The sequence below is a fragment of the Heterocephalus glaber genome, unplaced genomic scaffold (genome assembly GCF_053883595.1).
Source record: "Heterocephalus glaber isolate CG9 unplaced genomic scaffold, H.glaber_assembly_v1.0 deba00000006, whole genome shotgun sequence".
Classification (NCBI taxonomy): Eukaryota; Metazoa; Chordata; class Mammalia; order Rodentia; family Bathyergidae; genus Heterocephalus; species Heterocephalus glaber.
The window spans coordinates 651270-664865 of record NW_028258136.1 but is presented as its reverse complement, the minus strand read 5'-3'; the positions used below and the strand labels follow the sequence as shown (position 1 = coordinate 664865).

Below are 13596 nucleotides of genomic sequence, written 5' to 3'. Positions count from 1 at the left end.
GTGCAAAAGTGAAAGACTGCTTTGAGAACAGAGCCACAGGGTTCCTCCTCAAGGATGCCTGCCTGGGCTGGGGATTTAGCTCAGTGGTTTCGCCACCAGCCTCGAAAGTGCAAGGACCCGAGTTTGATCCCCAGTATCAAAAAAAAAAAAAAAAGTTCAACAAGAATAACTGCCTAAGGAATTGGTTCCTCAAGTTTCAGTTTATAGTGCTCAGCCATCCAGGTACTCAGAGGCCTCTGTCGCCATAATCCATGACCCACCTGGCAGCAGACTTTGGCATCATCCATGTGGTGCTGGTTTTATCGGTATGCAGAATGCAAGAGTTAGAAATTCAAGGTTTCCAGCCAGACTTCTGATGGAGGCCTGTAAGCCCAGGCAGTGTAACCCTGAGAGGGCAGTTTATGAACCTGTGAGAGTGAAGCCAGAAATGCAGTGGAGACTCCAGGAAGTTGGAGACATCAGGAATGTGGAACCACATCTGCTGAGGAAGACTGTAAACAATGACCATGGGCATGCCAAGAGGGAAACCCTGAGGCCTGAAGCCAGTAATGCCATAGAGGAGGAGTTACCTGAGGCCTTTGGAGGTAACATCTTGTCACAACTTGCCCTGCATGTTGGACATGGAGCTACAAAATTTAATGTTTGCACTGCTGTGTTTTTGTCTTGTTTTGATCCCATTCCCTTTTATCCCCTATTCCTCCCTGGTGGAGTAGAAATGTTTATACTGTGCCATTATATGTTAGAAATGTTTAACTTTTTTTTTGATTTTACAGGGGCTCACAGCTAAGAATTTGCCTGGAGACTCAGAGGAGACTTCAGACTTGGATTTTTCAGAAATACTGGAACTGTTAAGACTTTGGAGAGACTTAGTGATGGGCTAAATACATTTGTTTTTTGGTTTTTTTTTTTTGGTACCAGGGATCGAACTTGGGTCCTTGCGCTTGTGTAGCAGGCGACGAAACCACTGAGGTAAATCCCTGGCCCTAAATACATGTGTATAATGACATTGCGATGGTCTTTTGGGGGCCAGAAGTGGAATGTTATGGTTTAGATATAGAACTAGAATTTCTGTCTGTTTTATTTAAATAATATTTTAAAATTGAGATATGCTTCACATATCATAAAATTTACGAGTAGTTTTTAGTACTCTTACTGTGTTGTGCAACAGTACCACCAATACCAAATACCATCACCCTGGAAACAAATCTGTATCTATTAGCAGTTAGTCCAAATTTCCCCTTGCCTCTGTTCCTTGACAGCCACTAACCTATTTTCTGTTTCTATTGATTTGCCTGTTCTGGACATTTCATATAAATGAAATCATGCTATATGTGGCCTTCTGTATCTGGCTTCTTTCATTTAAATGGATGTATCTAAGATCATCTATGTTCTAGCATGTAATAATACTTTATTCCTTTTTATAGTTGAATAATATTCCATTGTGGGGCTATTCCACATTTTGTTTATTCTTTGATGAATTAATGAACATTTTTTTTGTTTCTACTTTTTGATTATTGTAAATAATGCTACTATTGGGCCGATGATTTAGCTCAGTGGTGGTCCTCCTGTCTTGCAAACGCAAGGTCTTGAGTTTGATCCCTGGTACTGAAAAAAATAATGCTACTATTATCAGTGTTCATTTGCAATTTTTTCTGTAAATATGTTTTCAGTCCTGTTGAGATACACCTAGAATCAGAATTGCTGGGCCATATGGTATTACATGTTTAATTAATTGTGTGAGGAAACCCCAAACTCTATTGAGTTTTGAAACTCCTTTGGCAAGTTTTATATTTGTAAGAGTTTTGTTTTAAACATTTTCAGAATGTTTCTTACAAAAAATTGAACATAATACTGTATCTCCTGTTTCTGATGATAATATACACAATAATTTTGTTGAATTTTCTTTTCCCTGCATAGTCTGAGTCATAAAGTTAATTTAATTAAAAATTTGTGTTGCTTTATGGTCTGAACCACCATCTCCCAGTAATTCAGCCAAAAGTTGAACACAAAAGGAAAGATGAGAGGCACCAATATATGTTTTCTTGGCACTTTAGAAAACATAGAGTTGTTCCTTTGGCCACACACATGTGATTCTATAAGGAAAGGGATGTAGCCTCCACAGGAATGGGTAGTGTTCAGAAAGGAGCACCCCAGAAATGTTACCATGGCAAACCTGGAAGTCTAAAAAGTTACCCAGCATGCTGTTGGTGTTGTAAATAAGCAAATTGAGGGGAAGATTCTTGTCAACAGAACTGATGTGTGTATATGCATATATCAAGCACTCCAGGAGCTGAGACAGCTTCCTGAATGGCATGGAGGAACATGATCAGAAAAACAAGGAAGCCAAAGAGAAAGGTACCAGGGTGCAACTGCAGCACCAGCCTGCCACTCCCTAGGCCCCAGCATACTGAGAGAACCAGTGGGAAAAAACCTCAGCTGCTGCAACCCATTCCCTGAGTCCATGGCAAAATAGGTGTTTTGTTTGGTTTTGTTTTTCAAGATCTCTGGACTATAAACAACAATGCCAAAAACAAGAAAAAACAAAACAAAATCCCTAAACACCTCTATTTCTGTGTAGGAGACTTTCCCAAATATCTCATAACCCTTGCCTGATCAAGAGTGATTTTACTCTGGTCAGGGAAACCAGAAAGCTGACTGGATTATGGTCTTGATTTTATGAGGAGTCTCTTGACTCTGAGTTTCCAAGTGCCTTGAAGGGATATTTGTCAGTTATCTGACTTTCAGGGAAGGACCTTCTAATCTCTCATCTGAAAGGTTAGGTTATTTCTATCAGTGCACTGGGCTTGAATGGGAAAGAGGGTTGGAAGTCTCTGTACTCGTGATTCATTATGTACTTGGTCACTTCATACTCTTGTTTGGGCATAGTATTTCTGTCCTCACAGGGGCCTGCTATCACCCAGTAGAGACTATTGTATTCAACTCCTTTCTTGACTATAACCCTCTGCATTTCATCTTTGTCCCCTTCTCCTTTTCCTCCTTCTCCTTTTCCTTCTCTTCTTCCCCCTCTTCCTCCTTTTCTTCCTCACCTGCAGTACTGAGGATTGAACCCAGGGAGCTCCCAAATACATCTGCAGCAATTTTTTTTTGCTTATTTTGAGACAAGGTCTTACTACATTTCTGCCTCAGCCATCTGAGTACTGGGATTACAGGCACACACCACCATATGGGTACATACAGATTTCTGATAGGGTGAGGGAATGTCATGGACTGAGGAAAAGAATCTGGAGGCCTAACTGCCTCACTAACAGCATTTACTGTTATTTTTATGCCTTCTCCTCTTTTACCTCTAGTTGTGGTGGCACCAGGTCTTGTTAAACCTGTGCTTTTTCTGAGTTTTGTGGTGTAAATTGTGTTGATTCTCAGTCTTACTCACTGTCAATTTGGGATTTGGCTCTCCCTGTTCTGCTAGATAGATCTGTTTTCTGGCTTCTAAAATGTGTTGACATCATCTCACTTCCTGTTGCCCTAACCATGTTTGTTTTTTCAAATCCACTGGGTGCTTTTTAATGGTGTTTCTGGAGGACACAGAATTTGATGCATTGTTCAATTTTCCACGTTAATCTAGAAGTTTCAAAGTAAAGCATCTGATATTTTGATTCTCATTTGAATCCATCACAGTCTAATAGGACTCAGAAACCATCATACTTATTTTCATAGAACTTAATGTAAAGGATTATTAATTGAGGGCCGGGGATTTAGCTCAGTGGTTTCGCCACCTGCTGGGCAAGTGCAAGGACCTGAGTTCGATACCCAGTACCAAAAAAAAAAAAAAAAAAAGAATTATTGAGTATAAAGAATTGTTAAAATGGTGACTGAAAGAGCTAAAAGAAACCTTAGTTATTCTGGAGACAGAACTAGCAGGAAGCAGCTTCCACTCCCAAGTCTGAAGGGACAAAGTGAAGAAGCTGGAATTACTAAAACTTGTGTAGGAAAAGGGCCCCAAGGAGCTGATCTTGAGGATGAACACTCATGGAAGCTAGAGTCTTGGATAGAGCCTCATGGGGCTGCTGAGAGTGTTAGAAACTGGATTCAACTGCTACTTGGCACTGCTGCTCTGGGATGAGGAAAAAGCAATGTTGGGTGACACTGACAGCATAAGCAGCTAACAGGAAAAAGAAAGAAAGGAGCGTATAGCCGTCTCTGTCCTTGAATTCTCTTCTAAGGCCCCCTATTGTCAGAGCCTCAAAGGGATTTGGTTGGCATAGAAGAAATGTGGTTTGTAGAGCTCAAAGCCCACCCTGAACTTACTATGTGTCAGGTCAAAGGCCAAAAACCAAGACCAGACCAGGCCACAACAAGCCTTTATTAGGGGAACAGATCTGCCAGGCTGTCTCTGAACAAAGGAGAGACAAAAGCCATATGGCCGGGGCAGGGAGAGTCTTTTATAGAGACTGGGGTGGGGTTTGTAGGGGCTGAGGTGGGGTTAAGTGAGGTAGTGACTAGGGAATGGACGTCACTAAGTGGTAGGAGGTGAGTGAGTATTAGGTTACTCTCTAGGTGGGAACAGGGGCATGCTGGGAAGAAGGGTTTGTTCTTTGGTGGGAGTAACCATCTTGGCATGACGTCACACAGGGGAGGGGGCAAGGCACGATAGGAAGAGGGCAGCTACTATACATAATTGCTGAGGTAGTGGGAGACCTATCACTATTTGGCCCAGGCTAGCCTTGAATTTATGGTAATCCTCTTGGCTCAGCCTCCTGAGAGCTGGGATTACAGGTGTGCCACCATGTTTGGCTCTATTTCTACCTTCTTACAAACAAAGCCATTTTTATTTTCTCCTCAAAACGAGGAGACATAAAATCTAAGTGATAGCTAAGTTGTATCCTTGTAGATAAGATCATCTCACTATGTTTATCTGGGCTATACTAATTACTGGTCAAATTCAACCATAGTACCATCTCAATATTCTGGTTTTAAACATTGTCTTTTGACCACTATTTCCCTAACTTAGTTGCCCTCAGCTGGTTTAGAATTTGAGTTAGGAAAACAGGGCCATGTATATTGGCCCTCGTAAACCCCCAAAGGTATACTTAGTAAATTTATTAGCTACTCTGCCAATTTACTTTCTTTTCTTTCTTGTTTTTTTTTTTTTGGTACCAGGGATTGGACTCCGGTTCTTGCGCTTGTGCAGCAGGCGGTGAAAACACTGAGCTAAATCCCTGGCCCCCCAATTTACTTTCTTACAAGCAGAAAAGGTAAGTTACAGTTGTTCTGCACGATCCACAAGTTATTGGCAGGTTTTAAATTTTGTCAGTCTGTGAATAAGAAGTTGTATCTCATTATCATTGAATTTTTATTTCCTTTACCAAAGAGGCTGAAAATCATTTTTTCATGTGTTTATTGGACTTGGGTTTTCTCTTCTGCTCATTTTTTGGTCCAATTTTCTAATTTTTTTCTTACTGATTTGCAGGAATTCTTATGTTTTTTGTTGAAATATATTTGAAACCTATAGATAATAAGGGGTGACATAAACACTATGCAGAAGCACATGGTGCAGGCCTGTAATCCCAGGGCCCTGGGAGGCTGAGGCAGGAAGATCACAAGTTCAAGCTCAGCCTGGGAAACTTAATGATTTAGAGAGAGCCTCTGAATGATCTTTTGGCCTCCTATCTTAGTCCATTTTCTGGTGCTACAACAGAACAATGGAGAGTACAAAAAAAAAGAGATTTATGTAGCCCACAGTTCTGGAGGCAGAAAGTCCAAAATTGGGTGGCCATAATGGCTGTATTTCTTGTGAGGGCTTAAGCCAATCTGGATCTATCTTCAAAGTTGTCCCAACTCTTGTTCTGTGTTGGTGAAAGTTAGAAACCAAAAAGAAAACCCAAATACCAGTAGAAAGGTCAGAGGTGGAAGTGATGCTGGATCACTTGGTCATCCCAAGAAAGGTCTAATCTCAAAGTAGTAGCTAAGGGAACATTGCCTCTGTTCTCCCATTTTAGTATCTAATAACCCTGAGACCTCACATAAGCTCTTACATTCTCATTTTCTCACCACTTCCTGATTCAGGTATATATGCTATAGGATCATTACAATAAAATAACTATATCAATGGTGAGAAAACATGGCAAACTCTGGCATGGCATTAAGTTTTGCACATATGAGGCACTCAAGAATTATTACTTGTCTTGGTCTCTTTGGACTGGTATAACAAAATACCACAGACTGGGTGGAGGGCTTGGATGACAGAATTTTTTCTCCTCATAGTTCTAGAGGCTGGGAGTCTAAGAACCTGGGTGCCATTTTGGTTGGATTCTGGTGAGGGTTCATTTTCTGGCTTGTAGATGGCCACTTTCTCATAGTGTGCTCACTTGGTACACTTGGCATTTCCTCAGTGCATGTGGGGGAGTGGGAAGGAGAGAGAGAAAGAGACAGAGACAGAGACAGAGAGAGAGAGATTGGATTTGTGGTATGTACTCATATAAGGCCACTAATGAGGGGTGTGGTGGTGCACACCTGTGATCCCAGCACTTGGGAAGCTGAGGCAGGAGGATGGTCATGAGTTTGAGGCTAGCTTGGGCTACATAGTGAAGCACTATCTCAAAAAAGCCCCAAAATATTACTACTACTACTACTACTACTATTACTACTACTACTACTAATGCCACTAATGAAGGCCTGGACCTCATGGCCTCATCTATACCCAATTATCTCCCAAAGGCTCCACCTCCAAATACAATCACACCATTAGGGCTTCAACATAGTTTTAGGAGGAACACATTTCAGTGTATAGCATTACTATTTGGAACTTTAGTAATTATAATTCATTTAGAGAACATATACATTTCTGTTATACATTAGTCCCTGACAAGCCAGTATACCCCTCACTTAGTTCTCATACAGATCATGTTAGGAAGAAGATGAGTTTTAAATGTGCTAGTATGTTAGAGATTTGCAGTTTAAACTGTTATAAGTCAGGCTTCCTGGGGATGGTTTCTGAGACAGAGTGAATATAGATGATTTTCTGGAGAGTGTACTCAGAAACATCTGTAAGGATGGTATGGAAGCAGGACTGGATAGAAGATGAAGTTGAACTGTGATAAAACTCAACAGAGGTTAGGAAGTCCCATGTCTGAGGGCTGGACTGGACCTGCAAAAGTGTCTCAGTTTGAGGCAAGAGGTCAAGTCCTCGTACCATAGCACTGACTAGAGAGGGGCTGCCCTCTGAGGGTGAAACATAGAGTGCAGTAGCTCCCTAATGCCAAGGGGGAATTTCCAGAAAGGAAGCAGTATTTAGTCTTGAAAAAGTGAAGACGGGGCAGATCTGAGCAGCACATTACAACATTTGCCACATGTAATTGTTGATTGATTGTGTCAACTTGAGAAGTTTGCTTAAGAGAAGCTTAACTAAATTGGCTCAGGAATTCCACACCCTAGGGTGGCTCATTGCCTGGATGGTTATAAAGGGGAAATGAGGAAGGATGGATCAGCTTCTGTTTCTTCGGAGAGGCTCCAGTCTTCACCTTCACCTTGGACGTCATTTCCTGGCTTCCAGTGCAGACTGCTAGGCTTCTGGCACAGATCCTTCAGCCTTCTGGCATAGACTCTTCAGCCTTCCAGGGCAGAACCATCAGCCTCCTGATAAGGACTCACATGGGACACTGCAGTGAGCTCAAGACCTTCAACTAAATCCTTCAGTCTCCAGGGTGCAGACAGACCCTCTGGACTCTTCCTCATCCCACTCTGGATGGCCATTGTAAGCTAATCTTGTAAATTTATATATATATTTGTGTATCTTGTGTTATATCTGTTTCTCTAGTGAATACTGACTGATACACTACACCACACAAGCAATTTAAAAGAAAGTAACTCTAAACTCATTATGGGACAGTGCTGCAATAATCACGCCTCGCTACCAATGGCTTGTTAAGTCTCGATGCAAGCATTGTTTCAAGTAGTTCAAAACAAATTTTTCTGATAGCTTCCAAAATTGAGTTTAATGCCTGACTTATCAAATAAGGCTCTACTTCTTGATAATTTCAGTGGAATAAGATGCTCTCATTCTTGGTTAGAAGCCTTTTGAGACAGGAGTGGTAGAATGATGCTAGATTCTCACACTTCCCTGTTACATCTGACCACTTGGAGAAGTGCACATAAATGCTTTATACACTTACTACAGTGATCTGCTGGGCTTGAAGTGTTGACAATCCTTTATCAAATTGTGTGGTAATGAGTGTGCCAGCTTTTGAGATTTTAGCTGCAATAACATCATAACCAGCAGCCTTTGATTTTTGACTCTACACTCAGAGACTGCTTGTTCCTAAACATATTTCATTCACAAACATAATTTCACATTCTGAAGTGTTGAATTGTGCATGTACAGTTGATTTTGAAAGCCTCACAGGCATGAGTACAGTAAGTCCTTAATTTATGAAAGAGTTCTGTTCTGGGAGAATATTGTTCATAAGAGGATTCTTTCACAAGTCTGAAAAAGTGGGCTGGGGATTTAGCTCAGTGGTTTTGCCACCTGCTGTGTAAGCTCAAGGACCCGAGTTTGATCCCTGGTACCAAAAACAAAACAAAACAAAACAAAAAAAGAATAGCCCAGCTACAAGTCTGAAAAAGTGAATCTTACACACATTCAACACAAATATACAATGTAAGGCATAAAACCCAAACACACACACAAAAAATATTGTACACTATAGCACTGTACAGTAAGTGTACAGCAACACAACTGTAACAATGTCTGGCAGATATATGAGCTACTTCTGCAATTTGTTTGCATCAAAAAATGTTTCTAATGTGAGGTCCATTTCTATCTGTGAAAGATCACAATTTTAATGTTCATAAATTGGGGACTTACTATAACTGTCAATCCCAGTAGCTATATTTGTACAAAGCACTTCAGATGAAAATAGTTTGCTAAAATCATAAATTGAACAAATGGGTCATCATTATATGTTCATTCCAGATAAACAAGAGAGAGAAAATAAGAATAAAAACAAAAAATATACTAACTCCAAGTCCTATGTTTATAATCCACTTTTTGGAAATATCCTCAAGCCAAGAGAAGGGCATGTAGACAATTATTACCTAGCCTCTGTCCTCTCAGTAAAAGAAGGAAATAGCCAGAGTTTAAAGAAAACATGGGACTTGCTAAAATGTTTTCAAATGTTAAGAAGCTCAAGCTGTCTTGAAGTATAGAGAGAAACCGCTGGGTTAATTTTATTCAGAGAATAAGCAAGTCATGGTTTAGTTTGCTTTAGCAAACAAGTGCATAATTTAAACAACACTAAGATTTCATCTTAAACCAGAAAGAATGGCAGTCATCAAAAAATCAACTAATAAATGCTGGAGAAGCTGACCTAGAAGACATACTGTTAAGTGAAATAAATTAGACACACGAACTTAACTATTGTATCATTTTTCATTTGAGTAATGCAAAGTACAAATAAAGAGCAAAATAAAAGACTGATAAAAGGAACCAATAGATCTTTTGCAAATGGGAAGGGGCCCAAGAAACTGAGGGTGAGGGGACAAAGGATGGGGAAGCAGGTGTAAGAAGATTTAGGATGCATCATGTACATGTACCAAACACTCACAATGAATGTAAACATTGCATGTCACAAACATGAAATAATGATAATAATAGTAATAAAGTGGGAAAAAAAGGATCTAGATCTGGAGGGAGAGAGGTGGGAAGGGAGGGGAAAGAATAAAAAGAAGATGCTTAAGTACATAGACTTACTCTCAAAAATGAATGTAAACTTTATGTACTTTCAAACAAGTACTAATAACATTAAAAAAAAGAGGACAAAAAGTGCATGATATATTTGGAGGTGCAATGACAGTGATGATTGAGGCCCTTATCCTGGATTTATTTAATCATAAAGACACTATTTGATTGAGCTCCATAACACAGTGCAATGGAGACCAGATCTCTCCAGATTATTATAAATTTATATTTATTAAAAAGGAATGATTGTTTGCCCCACAGGAGAGGAGAGAGGCCACACCCTGCTGCAGCCACCAATATGAGCTGTTTTGTACACCCTGCAGGAGAGGAGGCCCCATGGCCCCAACACTGGCCACCTTGTATACCCTGTGCAAGAGAGGAGAGTGGCCAAACTATCAAATTCTAGCTGGCTCTCCTCAGACAGGGCAGCAGAGGTGACAACCAAAAGACTGGCCTGACTGAGCATGAGACCAAAAGCGAGGAGAAGCGTTTCACTCCAGGACTGAAGTGTTACCCTACCACAGAGACTGCCTGAGAGACAGCCTTGGAAGACAGGCTTAGAAAGGGTGACAGCTAAACAGAGATCTCTTCGGATTGCCTGAGGAGCTCAAGCTCAGGCCAGGAAGATCACAGGGCCTGTAATTCTGTGGTGAGAGGCCAGGTTTGGTGGTTGTAAACTTTAGAGGGGGTGGATCTGCAGGAGATGACATTGAGTCCAGTGGACTACTTGAGCTTTTGCACCACTGCCTACATCCAGCAGAAACTAGTGGTCTCATTTACTATAGGTCATTATCTGGGTTGCCAAAGTCTCTACACTAAAACTGTAAACCTCTTTGCTCTGGTTAAGAGTGCTTAATGGTTGCTTCTTAAGGTTTATTAATATCCAGTTTATATTTGACACCATTGTTGTTGCTGACTTTACTTTTATAGTTGGTGCTGTCAATTGTTCTCTCTGTTTGCCAATATCTGGCTTGCCTGGGGGTCATAAACAACAGTGTAGTTCATTCTCAAAGAACTGGGCATTGGGGCAAAGAAACTGCAAACTCCACAACAGAAAGCAAACAAAAAAATAGAAATGAGAAAATGAGGCAGTAAAATGCCTCCTAAAACTCCCAAAGCCAATCCACAGGGCACAGAGGGGAGGAAGTCATAAGCCACACAGCAGAAATGTCTGAAAGGCTATTAATGAAGGTAACAAAACAATTTGATAGAATCATAGAAACATATAATCATAGAGAATCTAGAGAAGACACTAATAAAAATCTAGTGGCGCTAAAGAGATACAAAACATGAGTGCCCAGCACAGAAAACATGAGAGTGCATAAAAAAAGTTCCAAATGCAAATCCAAGAGATTAAAAATAAAATTGAAAACATGGGCAGCAGAAACGAGCTATGTGAGAACAGAGTCAGATCTAGGAAAAAGGGCTATAATGATCAACTAATGGCCAATTCCTTAAAGACAAAAAGAGAACATGAAAAATGGATCCAATAGCTACTAGAAGACAAAAAAAAGGCTTATATAAGAGTAACTGGAATTAATAAAAAAAAAAAAGACAGCACAAAGGTCATAAAAAACCTGTTTATAGATGTAATAGAAAACTTTCCAGACATATGAAAAGAATTTAACATACAAATAAGTGAGGCATATAGAAACTTGAATATCCCTGATCAGAAAAAACATCACTGTACGTCATGTAATAATTGAAATACCAAAAATCCAACACAAGAACAGAATCTTAAAAGCTTTTAGAGAAAATCAATGAGTCACTTATAAAGAAAAACCTATCAGAATTACAGTAGATTTCTAAACACAAAACTTAAAGGCAAGGAGAGCTTGGAATGGAGTGTTTCAAACCTTAAAATAACTTCCAACCCAGATTGATAAATCCTACAAAATTATCTTTGAACATTGGTGGAGAGATTAAAAACTTCCACGATAAAGAACACCTAAAGAAATTCATGACCACCAAATACTCTAGGATATCTTAGAAAGAGACAATGAACTAACAATGCCAAAGGTCCAAACAAATGAATGTATCAGGTAGGGCTAGCAATTAAGTAGAAGGGAAAGAAAGCAAAAGAACAGTAAGTAAATAATACAAATGAATGATGGGAATAAGTCAGTATCTATCAATTATAATTATCAATGTGAATAGAATCAATTCACTGGTCATAGGACACAGATTAGCAAAATGGATCAAGAAACAAAATCCAATGGTATGATGTATAAGAGAAATACATCTACAACAAAAAGAAATTCATAGCCTAAAAAAACAAAGGATGGAAAACAATATTCCACGCAATAGGAACCCTAAAACAGGCAGGAGTAGCCATCCTATTTTCAGATAAAATTGACTTTAAGCCAATTCTGATCAACAGAGACAAAGAATGACATTACGTATTGGTTAATGGAACAATTCATGAAACCACGATGTATCTAATTTCATAAAACAAACACTGATGGACATAAAAGATCAGATAAACATCAATACCATTATAGTGGGTGTTATGACTTTGCATCTAGATGGCCCCCAAAGCCTCATGTGCTCATAGGTGAGGCTTTTCAGAGGTGGCTGGATTTAGGATGTGTGATATTAGATTTAAGACTGTGTGGAACAAAAATCAATAGCGTTCCTCTACAGGAACAACAGACTCACTGAGAGAGAAATAGGGCAAACAATTCCTTTCACAATAGCATCCAAAAAACTGAAATACCTAGGAATCAACCTAACAAAAGAAATCAAAGATCTCTTCTCTGAAAACTATAGCACTCTGAAAAGAGAGATTGCAGATGATATCAGAAAATGGACAGACATCCCTGCTCATGGGTAGGAAGGATCAACATAGAGAAAATGGCCATACTTCCAAAACTTCTATATAGATTCAATGCAATCCCAATTGAAATCCCTGCAGCATACTTCCTGGATCTTGAGAAAACAATCCAAAAATTCATTTGGAACAAGAGACCCAGATAAAAGATAAAAGGCCTCTGAGTTTGTGTATTACCATTTATATATTTAAAAGACTTGGGAACTATCTTAGTTACTTCCTTGTTGACAAATGTTTATCCTTAGCTTCCTGAAGAGCAGAAGTTTGCATGCATTTTGTTATGTTTTAGATCAAGTATGTCCCTCAAATGAGCCTCATGTGCTCATAGGTGAGGCTTTTAGAAGGTTATTGAATCATGGGTCCATGGTCTGGCTCTTTGTTTTACTCTGCTTTCTGGCAACCATGACATAAGCAGCTTTCTTCTGCTATGCTCATTGGCCATTTCTGCCCTGCAGCAGGCTGACCATGGACTGTAACCTCTTCTCCTTTAAGTTGTGGGTGCCTGGTATTATGTTTTTAGCCCTAAGAAAAGTGACTAAGAAAGATTTTGGTTTTTGAGAATAAGACAGTAAGAACTGTAAACTCCATGAATGAAAGTATAAATATTCACTACTAAATCCCGGCACATGAATGGTACTTTATACATTTTCAATAAAGGATTAAATACATGCATGACAAATGAAAATCAAAGTGTAAAACTTAAAGGAAGGCAGACTTTTTACTTACTTTATCTTTCTAATAATTTAATACATTCAAAAACTAGGGGCTCAGGATGTGGTTTAGTGGTAGGACACTTGCCTAATGTGCTGAGGGCCTTGGGTTAAACTGCCAGCACCCAATCCATACATACAAATTAAGTAGACTACCTTTGAAAGGCAGTAAAATCTTTATCACTAGAGGGAAACAGGAGGTAAAGAACCATTTTTTCAGGGATGTGATAGAGAGGATATATTCCTGAGATAATGGTCAGACCATATAACCTCTCCAGTTTGCTAGTCGAATCCAAAGGTATCTATCCATAGACCTGGGACAAGTAGAAACAATCCCCATAATTTCAGAGAAATCTTTA

General features: G+C 39.5%; 1 long non-coding RNA gene across 2 annotated transcripts in view; it reads left to right on the top strand.

Moving 5' to 3' along the window:
* Positions 1-13486, top strand: part of LOC147830705 (uncharacterized) — a 39277-nt gene extending 25791 nt beyond the window's left edge. For both annotated transcript variants that reach the window (XR_015439518.1, XR_015439598.1), the window contains exons 6-9: positions 774-969; positions 5122-5216; positions 7396-7714; positions 9959-13486. This is a non-coding gene — a long non-coding RNA (uncharacterized LOC147830705). The remainder of the gene's footprint in view (positions 1-773; positions 970-5121; positions 5217-7395; positions 7715-9958) is intronic.
* The last annotated feature ends 110 nt before the right edge of the window (positions 13487-13596 follow it).